Source organism: Oncorhynchus mykiss, chromosome 1 (genome assembly GCF_013265735.2).
Source record: "Oncorhynchus mykiss isolate Arlee chromosome 1, USDA_OmykA_1.1, whole genome shotgun sequence".
Taxonomy (NCBI): Eukaryota; Metazoa; Chordata; class Actinopteri; order Salmoniformes; family Salmonidae; genus Oncorhynchus; species Oncorhynchus mykiss.
Genome location: NC_048565.1, coordinates 13,145,966 through 13,156,935, shown reverse-complemented (window position 1 = coordinate 13,156,935; position 10,970 = coordinate 13,145,966).

The window sequence follows — 10,970 nt, the reverse complement described above, 5'->3', positions numbered from 1 at the left end:
CCCATTACTTTCAGGGTGATAACCGGAGGTCAGGCTGACCGAGATCCCCAGACGCTCCATGAACGCCCTCCATACTCGGGACGTGAACTGGGGACCCCGATCAGAAACGATGTCCTCCGGCACCCCGTAGTGCCGGAAGACATGGGTGAATAATGCCTCCGCAGTCTGTAGGGCTGTTGGGATACCGGGCAACGGGAGGAGACGGCAGGACTTAGAGAACCGATCCACAATCACCAGAACCGTGGTGTTGCCCTGAGACAGGGGAAGGTCGGTCAGGAAATCTACGGATAGATGTGACCATGGCCGTTGTGGAACGGGGAGGGGTTGTAACTTCCCTCTAGGAAGGTGCCTAGGAGCCTTACTCTGGGCGCATACCGAACAGGAGGAGACATAAACCTTAACGTCCCTAGCCAAGGTAGGCCACCAATACCTCCCCCGAAGGCTCCCTACTGTCCTCCTCACCCCAGGGTGACCCGAGGAGGGTAGGACGTGAGCCCACCGAATCAGTTGGTCCCGAACACCAAGCGGCACGTACCTCCGCCCCGCCGGACACTGAGGAGGCGCTGGTTCAGCCCGTAACGCCCGCTCGATGTCCGAGTCCACCTCCCACACCACCGGTGCCATCAGCTTTGAGGCCGGAAGGATGGGAGTAGGTTCGGTGGACCTATCCTCCGTGTCGTAAAAGCGGGACAGTGCGTCTGCCTTCACGTTCTGGGAGCCTGGTCTATATGATAAAGTGAACCGGAATCGGGTGAAGAACATGGCCCACCTTGCCTGCCGCGGGTTCAGTCTCCTAGCTGCCCGAATATACTCCAGATTTTGGTGGTCGGTCCAGATGAGAAAGGGGTGCTTAGCCCCCTCAAGCCAGTGTCTCCACACCTTCAGAGCCCTGACCACCGCTAACAACTCCCGGTCCCCCACATCATAGTTACGCTCCGCTGGGCTGAGCTTACTCGAGAAGAAAGCGCAGGGGCGGAGTTTTGGTGGCGTACCCGAGCGCTGTGATAGCACGGCACCCACCCCAGCCTCGGACGCGTCCACCTCCACTATGAATGCTAGAGAGGGGTCCGGATGCGCCAACACGGGTGCATCCGTGAACAGCACCTTCAACCTGTTGAAAGCTCTGTCCGCCTCTGCTGACCACTGCAACCGCACCGGGCCCCCCTTTAGCAGTGAGGTAATTGGAGCCGCTACCTGGCCAAAACCCCGGATAAACCTCCGGTAGTAGTTGGAAAAACCCAAAAACCGCTGCACCTCTTTTACCGTGGTTGGAGTCGGCCAATTACGCACGGCCTTACTGCGGTCACCCTCCATCTCCACCCCCGAGGTGGAAATGCGATAACCCAGAAAGGAGACGGCTCGTTTGGAGAACACACACTTCTCAGCCTTGACGTAGAGGTCATGCTCCAGCAGTCTACCAAGCACCTTGCGTACCAGAGACACATGCGCGGCGTGAGTGGCTGAGTAGATCAGAATGTCATCGATATAAACAACCACTCCCTGCCCGTGCAGGTCCCTGAGAATATTGTCTACAAAGGATTGAAAAATGGCTGGAGCATTTTTTAACCCATACGGCATGACGCAGTACTCATAGTGGCCCGATGTGGTACTAAATGCGGTTTTCCACTCGTCTCCCTTCCGAATACACACCAGGCTATACGCGCTCCTGAGATCCAATTTTGTGAAGAACTGCGCTCCCTGAAAGGATTCCACTGCCGTAGCAATGAGAGGTAGTGGGTAGCTGAACCCCACTGTGATGGCATTTAGACCTCTATAATCAATACAAGGACGCAAACCTCCCTCCTTTTTCTTCACAAAAAAGAAACTCGAGGAGACGGGTGAAATGGAGGACCGAATGTACCCCTGTCCCAGAGACTCCGTGATATATGTCTCCATAGCCAACGTCTCCTCTTGGGACAATGGGTACACGTGACTCTTGGGAAGCGCAGCGTTTACCTGGAGATCTATCGCACAATCTCTTCCCGGTCGATGTGGTGGTAATTTAGTCGCCTTCTTTTTACTAAAAGCGATTGCCAAATCGGCATACTCGGGGGGAATGCACACTGTGGGACCCTGATCTGGACTTTCCACCGAGGTGGCACCGACGGAAACTCCCAGACACCTTCCAGAACACTCCTCTGACCACCCCTTGAGAACCCCCTGTCTCCACAAAATTTTAGGATTGTGCCGGGCCAGCCAGGGAATCCCCAACACCACTGGAAACGCAGGCGAATCAATAATATAGAGACTGATACGCTCCCTATGGTTCCCCTGCGTTACCATGTCCAGTGGGATTGTGGTCTCCCTGACCACCCCTGACCCTAATGGCCGGCTATCTAGGGAGTGCACGGGAAAGGGAGAATCTATCGGCACAAGCGGAACACCTAATTTAATAGCTAGTCCGCGATCCATAAAGTTCCCAGCTGCGCCTGAATCGACTAGCGCCCTATGCTGGGAAGAGGGGAAAAATTTAAGGAAAAAAATCAAGACAAACATGTGACCAACAGGGGGTTCTGGGTGAGTTTGGTGCTGACTCACCTGGGGTGATCGAGAAATGTTCCGCCTACCATCTCGACTCCCAGACGGACCCCCCAGCACCGATCGGCCGTGTGTCCTCTCCGACCACAGTTGGTGCAGAGGGAGCCTCCTCCTCCGGTACCCCTCGGCAAAGCCCCTCCCAACTCCATCGTAACAGGAGTGGAGGTGCTGGGTGGTGGAACACACAGGACCCTCTCCGAACACCCGCGGGCAGCCAGCAGATTGTCCAGTCGGATGGACATGTCAATTAGCTCATCCAAGGAAAGAGCGGTGTCCCGACACGCTAGCTCCCTGCGGACGTCCTCCCGGAGACTACACCTGTAGTGGTCGATAAGGGCCCTGTCGTTCCACCCGGATCCTGCTGCCAAGGTACGGAACTCCAACGCGTAATCCTGGGCGCTCCTTTTCTCCTGCCGGAGATGGAATAGTCGTTCTCCCGCCGCTCGGCCATCTGGAGGATGGTCAAACACGGCGCGGAAACGGCGAGAAAACTCGGGGTAGTGCTCCTTCGCTGAGTCTGGGCCGTTCCAAACTGCATTTGCCCACTCCAGAGCACGACCCGTGAGGCAGGAGATGAGGACATTCACCCTCTCCGCTCCCGAGGGAGTAGGTCTGACGGTGGCCAGGTACAGTTCTAGCTGGAGTAAGAACCCCTGGCACCCTGCTGCCGCTCCATCATAGACCCTTGGAAGCGTAAGATGGAGGGTGCTGGAGTCGGGAGATGGGGAGTCCTGAGGAGGGGGGGCCGAAGGTGGAGAGAGGGGGGCCGAAGGTGGAGAGAGGAGACCGCTTCTCTCCCATCGGTCCATTCTCTCCATCACCAGATCCATCGCCGTTCCGATCCGATGGAGAACGGTGGTGTGATGTAGAACCCTCTCTTCCATCGATGGGAGGGGAGTGGCTGTTGCTCCTGCTGACTCCATTCCAGGCGGTGCGGGATTCTGTAACGGTCTGAGTGAAGTGGGTGAGGAGTCAGGCGCAGGAAGCAGAGAGTTCAGGGGAGTGCTATTTTAATGCACTGAATAAACGCTGAACATAAGCCAACCCTCACAAAAACACAGGGCGTACTGAACAAACAAATGCCCCAAACAGGGGGACTTAAACTGTCCAGGGAAAAACCCACAAAATGGGAAACCACAAAACCCAATAGATGTGCACACAAGTACACCAAACAGACGATCACAATAATTAATCCCGCACAAGGAACCCTGCGGGCCGGCTGACTAATAAAGCCTACTACCTAACTCAAAACAGGTGCACACAATCAACACATAAGGAGGGGGAGGAAATAATCAGTAGCAGCTAGTAGGCCGGCGACGACGACCGCCGAGCGCCACCCGAACGGGAAGGGGAGTGTCCTTCGGTCGGAGTCATGACAATCTCTAAGGTCAGGGCGTGACAATGCTGGTGTTATTAGCTCCAACAGTGCAGTAATCCCTAGCTAAATGCTGGTGTTATTAGCTCCAACAGTGCAGTAATACCTAGCTAAATGCTGGTGTTATTAGCTCCAACAGTGCAGTAATACCTAGCTAAATGCTGGTGTTACTAGCGCCAACAGTGCAGTAATACCTAGCTAAATGCTGGTGTTACTAGCTCCAACAGTGCAGTAATACCTAGCTAAATGCTGGTGTTACTAGCGCCAACAGTGCAGTAATACCTAGCTAAATGCTGATGTTATTAGCTCCAACAGTGCAGTAATCCCTAGCTAAATGCTGGTGTTACTAGCTCCAACAGTGCAGTAAATCCTAGCTAAATGATTGTGTTTCTAGCTCCAACAGTGCAGTAATACCTAGCTAAATGCTTGTGTTTCTAGCTCCAACAGTGCAGTAATACCTAGCTAAATGCTGGTGTTTCTAGCTCCAACAGTGCGTAATAACTAGCTAAATGCTTGTGTTTCTAGCTCCAACAGTGCAGTAATACCTAGCTAAATGCTTGTGTTTCTAGCTCCAACAGTGCAGTAATCCCTAGCTAAATGCTTGTGTTTCTAGCTCCAACAGTGCAGTAATACCTAGCTAAATGCTTGTGTTTCTAGCTCCAACAGTGCAGTAATAACTAGCTAAATGCTTGTGTTTCTAGCTCCAACAGTGCAGTAATACCTAGCTAAATGCTGGTGTTATTAGCTCCAACAGTGCAGTAATACCTAGCTAAATGCTGATGTTATTAGCTCTAACAGTGCAGTAATAACTAGCTAAATGCTGATGTTATTAGCTCCAACAGTGCAGTAATAACTAGCTAAACGCTTGTGTTTCTAGTTCCAACAGTGCAGTAATACCTAACTAAATGCTGATGTTATTAGCTCTAACAGTGCAGTAATACCTAGCTAAATGCTGATGTTATTAGCTCCAACAGTGCAGTAATAACTAGCTAAATGCTGATGTTATTAGTTCCAACAGTGCAGCAATACCTATCTACAAAATAAATGTAAGAAACTATATGTAACAGTACAAATTTAGACCGTCCCCTTGCCCATACCCGGGCGCGAACTAGGGACCTTCTGCACACATCAACAGTCACCCTCGAAGCATCGTTACCCATCGCGCCACAAAAGCCGCGGCCCTTGCAGAGCAAGGGGAACTACTACTTCAAGGTCTCAGAGCAAGTGACGTCACTGATTGAAACGCTATTTAGCGCCCACGCTAACTAAGCTAGCCGTTTCACATCCGTTTTGACCTTCCTCCTTTTTCCGCAGCAACCAGTAATCCCTGTCACGGCACCAATGTAACAGTACAAATTTAGACCGTCCCCTCGCCCATACCCGGGCGCGAACTAGGGACCTTCTGCACACATCAACAGTCACCCTCGAAGCATCGTTACCCATCGCGCCACAAAAGCCGCGGCCCTTGCAGAGCAAGGGGAACTACTACTTCAAGGTCTCAGAGCAAGTGACGTCACTGATTGAAACGCTATTTAGCGCCCACGCTAACTAAGCTAGCCGTTTCACATCCGTTACATATACACACATAATACAGACATTTTTTTTTAATTAAGAAATGTGTATAGACTGTATGGACAGTATAGGAATAGAAAAGGTGTGTATAGCAGTAGTTATATAGGATTAGCCATGACTAGAATACAGTATATAAAAACATCCCTTTTTCAGGACCCTGTCTTTCAAAGATAATTCGTAAAAATCCAAATAACTTCACAGATCTTCATTGTAAAGGGTTTAAACACTGTTTCCCATACTTGTTCAATGAACCATAAACAATGAATGAACATGCACCTGTGGAACGGTTAAGACACTAACAGCTTACAGATGGTAGGCAATTAAGGTCACAGTTATGAACACTTAGAACACTACACAGGCCTTTCTACTGACACTGAAAAACACCAAAAGAAAGATGCCCAGGGTCCCTGCTCATCTGCGTGAACGTGCCTTAGGCATGCTGCAAGGAGGCATGAGGACTGCAGATGTGGCCAGGGCAATAAATTGCAATGCTCGTACTGTGAGACACCTAATACAGCACTACAGGGAGACAGGACGAACAACTGATCGTCCTCACAGGTGAGGACAGACCACGTGTAACAACACTTGCACAGGATCGGTACATCTGAACATCACACCTGATGGGCAGGTACAGGATGGCAACAACAACTGCCCGCGTTACACCAGGAACACGCAATCCCTCCATCAGTGCTCAGACTGTCCGCAATTGGCTGAGAGAGGCTGGACTGAGGGCTTGTTGGCCTGTTGTAAGGCAGGTCCTCACCAGAAATCACCGGCAACAACGTTGCACAACAGGTCCCAGCACATCTGGGACCTGTTGGATCGGATGGTGAGGGCTAGGGTCATTCCCCCCAGAAATGTCCGGGAACTTGCAGGTGCCTTGGTGGAAGAGTGGGGTAACATCTCACAGCAAGAACTGGCAAATCTGGTGCAGTCCATGAGGAGGAGATGCACTGCAGTACTTAATGCAGCTGGTGACCACACCAGGGACACATTATTCCATTTCTGTTAGTCACATGTCTGTGGAACTTGTTCAGTTTATGTCTCAGTTGTTGAATCTTGTTATGTTCATACAAATATTTACACATGTAAAGTTTGCTGAAAATAAATGCAGTTGACAGTGAGAGGATGTTTCTTTTTTTGCTGAGTTTACATATAAAGTGGGTAAAACAGTGACCAGTGGTCCTTGACTATGTACATAGGGCCGCAGTCTCTAAGGCTCAGGGCAGAGTACCAGGTGATAACAGGCTAGAATAGTGATTAAGATTCAGGGCAGGGTACTGGGCGGAGGCCAGCTAGTGTTGACTGTTTAACAGTCTGATGGCCTGGAGATAGAAGCTGTTTATCAGTCTCTCGGTCCCAGCTTTCATTCACCTGTACTGTCTCTGCCTTTTCGATGGTAGCGGGGTGAACAGGCCGTGGCTCAGGTGGCTGAGGTCCTTGATGCTCTTCTTGCCGTTCCTGTGACACCCTGGGTGATATCCTATTCCCAGGCACACAGAGGGAGATATCCTATTCCCTGGCACACAGAGGGAGAAATCCTATTCCCTGGCACACAGAGGGAGAAATCCTATTCCCTGGCACACAGAGGGAGATATCCTATTATCTGGCACACAGAGGGAGATATCTTATTCCCTGGCACACAGAAGGAGAAATCCTATTCCCTGGCACACAGAGGGAGATATCCTATTCCCTGGCACACAGAGGGAGATATCCTATTCCCTGGCACACAGAGGGAGATATCCTATTCCCTGGCACACAGAGGGAGATATCCTATTCCCCGGCACACAGAAGGAGATATCCTATTCCCTGGTACACAGAGGGAGATATCCTATTCCCTGGCACACAGAGGGAGATATCCTATTCCCTGGCACACAGAGGGATATATCCTATTCCCTGGCACACAGAGGGAGATATCCTATTCCCTGGCACACAGAGGGAGATATCAAATTCCCTGGCACACAGAGGGAGATATCCTATTCCCTGGCACACAGAGGGAGATATCTTATTCCCTGGCACACAGAAGGATAAATCCTATTCTCTGGCACACAGAGGGAGATATCCTATTCCCTGGCACACAGAGGGAGATATCCTATTCCCTGGCACACAGAGGGAGATATTCTATTCCCCGGCACACAGAAGGAGATATCCTATTCCCTGGTACACAGAGGGAGATATCCTATTCCCTGGCACACAGAGGGAGATATCCTATTCCCTGGCACACAGAGGGAGATATCCTATTCCCTGGCACACAGAGGGAGATATCCTATTCCCTGGCACACAGAGGGAGATATCCAATTCCCTGGCACACAGAGGGAGATATCCTATTCCCTGGCACACAGAGGGAGATATCCTATTCCCCGGCACACAGAGGGAGATATCCTATTCCCCGGCACACAGAGGGAGATATCCTATTCCCTGGCACACAGAGGGAGATATCCAATTCCCTGGCACACAGAGGGAGATATCCTATTCCCTGGCACACAGAGGGAGATATCCTATTCCCTGGCACACAGAGGGAGATATCCTATTCCCTGGCACACAGAGGGAGATATCCTATTCCCTGGCACACAGAGGGAGATATCCTATTCCCTGGCACACAGAGGGAGATATCCTATTCCCTGGCACACAGAGGGAGAAAGAGAGGGAGAGAGAGAGGCACAGTGCTGCGTAGTGGTCAAAGTAAGAAACACAACTGGACTGGTTCTACTGGTCGGGCCTGTTCGGTCCTCTCTGGACTGGTCAGGTCCGCTACTTCCTCCTACCTCACTTCCTATTTCCTTCCTGTTACTTCCTTGCGGTTACAACAGTGAAGTGAGTGACTGGTGTATCTGGTAGAGAAGGAGAGGGGGAGTTAAAGCCACAGCTCACATATTTGCTCTCTCTCTTCTCTCTCACTCTCTCTCTCTCTTCAACTATGAGAAAAGGAGGATTGTAGATGATGTCTGGCACTATCCAAGCCAGTGAGAGTTGAGGACTGGGAATCACTGTACGAAGAGTTTAAAAGAGGAATGGTCTCACAATAGCGGTCATCCTTATCTGATTGACTATATAGACTCTGGATTAGGTTTGTGTCTTTGTTTTTGAGGAAAAGGCACAACTTAGACCAGGATACAATATGTCTATTCAAATGACCTTTAGCCGAGCATGGAGTAGTCACGATATAATCAAGACTTGTTTTGATATGCAAACACACACAAATAGCCCTCATTTGTTATCGCCCCTCTCATCTCGTTCCTCCTCTCGGTTCAGCGGGTGGGCAGCCAAAAGCATGCCTTCCCCCGACAATGTCACACAATTACCTCTTAACTGCTCAAACATCGGAACTGCTCAAACATCTTAACGCTGAAACAAATAGAGCAACCCACAGAGTGACATGGAATAAAAAAAAAACAGGTGATTGAGTCTTCTCATCAAGGCAACCCGTGTCATGCGATTGAAGAGAGCAGAAGTGTAGAGGGGGACAGTATATGTAATGGTAATGATAGGGAACCATGCCGGCTCTGCTCCTGAAAAGACATTGGATACTAATGGGGTTAGATTACATAGGGTGGAGGTTCTAGGGTGCATCCCAAATGGCACCCTATTCCCTGTTTAGTACACTATTTTTGACCAGGGGCACATAGGGAACAGGGTGCTATTTGGGAGGCAGCTCTACTAAACTCAGCCACATCACTGCTCTGCCATATAAAATACACACAGCTAATGGACAACACAGACAACTTTTATGAGGGAAATGCAATGATCCAATCACATGGCGACTCCCTTATGATTAGGTGATGTTGCAAATAATTTCATGTGAATAAATAAATAGAAAATAAGGTTCATTTAAATGTATGCATTATGCATACTGTATGCATTAGCCTAGGAAATGGAACCCAAACCAGATCCTGTATTTTATAATTATTTACAACACAGACAACACAGACAACACTGATTGCCTGCCTCCAAAACCCCCTCCATCTCTCTTCCCTCTTTTCTCTCTCTCTCTCGTTTCTTCTCTTTTACCACAATCTAAAAATACACCGCCCCCATTATTATTATTATTTATAATAATACACATAACAATAACAACAATATATTATACAGATGTTTAACAAAACATTCATACCTTCGTTTTTGTGGTAAATGTGAATGAAAAAAAAAATCTGTTTTGATAAAGTTTTTCATACACATACCTTGTCCATAATGTAGAGGCCTATTTTTGTTGAAGAGGTAAGGGAAGAGGATGGTACATGTGATCTGCATAACATAACAATACCAATTTACATACCTTTGTATGCCTCCTCGTCTGTATACCTGCAGACACAGACACAAAAGCGAGCAGTTCAGTCATCTGCATCCAATATAGTTAGCCTTCAACATATTCTTATAGCCGACATATTCTCACCTCTTTGTTGATTGATATCCATTGAATTGTGCCCATTTTCTGTTTTAGAAAGATTTGCACAAATATGAAAAGAGAGATGGTATCATCATAAAACAATATCAATTTAGACTAACCTTACTTTAAATTGAGGAGATCTTAACATTTTTCAGTTAAATGCCTCAGATTCAAATCCAACTGTTCCAGTTGGGCCGTTATGTTCGTTTTTGCATCTTTTACCTTCGGTTTTGTACACCAGCTTCAAACAGCTGAAAATACAATATTTACAAAATATATTTCACAGCAGTTTAAATGGTACAATGATTCTCTACACTATACTTGCTTGTTTTATCACAAAAACTGAAATTAGGCAAACTATTAGACTTTTAACAACCAGTAAAAGGCAGAGCGATTTCTGCATCGTGCATCCAAATCCCTATCTCCATCCGTGGCTAATTTAGGAAAGGGACAATTTTAACTAGCTAGCTAGCTACCGGAGAACAAAAACACAACAAAATGCAACAATTCAAGTTTTTGTCTGTTAATTACGTTTTGCTCTTGATGAAATATGAGGGAATCCCATCTGACTTCCCTTGACACGTCTTTCTGGTGCGCCAGGACCAATCACAGTTGAGCTCACTCAGTTTAGCCTAACGCTGATTGGCTATTATTTTATAGTTTTTTTAATCAACGGAGGCCAAATGCTCGCTGGCTTCCCTTGCATTCAATGCTGCGGGTGGCAACAATGTCATATTCTTTTTGACCAGACAGCATCAAATAGATGGCCTACATATACAGAGACAGAGGGGCGCTGTTTCGCTTGCTTTCTCCATTGAAATACATTCAGCCTATTTTGAATTGAAGGGAAATTATGAAACACAGAGAGACGAAAGATACATTATTCGGTATGTTTTTAATTTTTTTTCTAGGTCCATTTTTTGGGATGCCTGGCTTCATGAATGCATGCCACTACTCCTTCAACAGATTTGCTGCTACTTCACTCAATCCTGTTTTAAAAGCCTCTCTTCCAAACTGAATGACATTCCCTGAGACCAACAACAAAAGTTTCCTTGGCCAAATATTCCCAGATTTTCATAAAACATTCAGGTGTGGCATGAC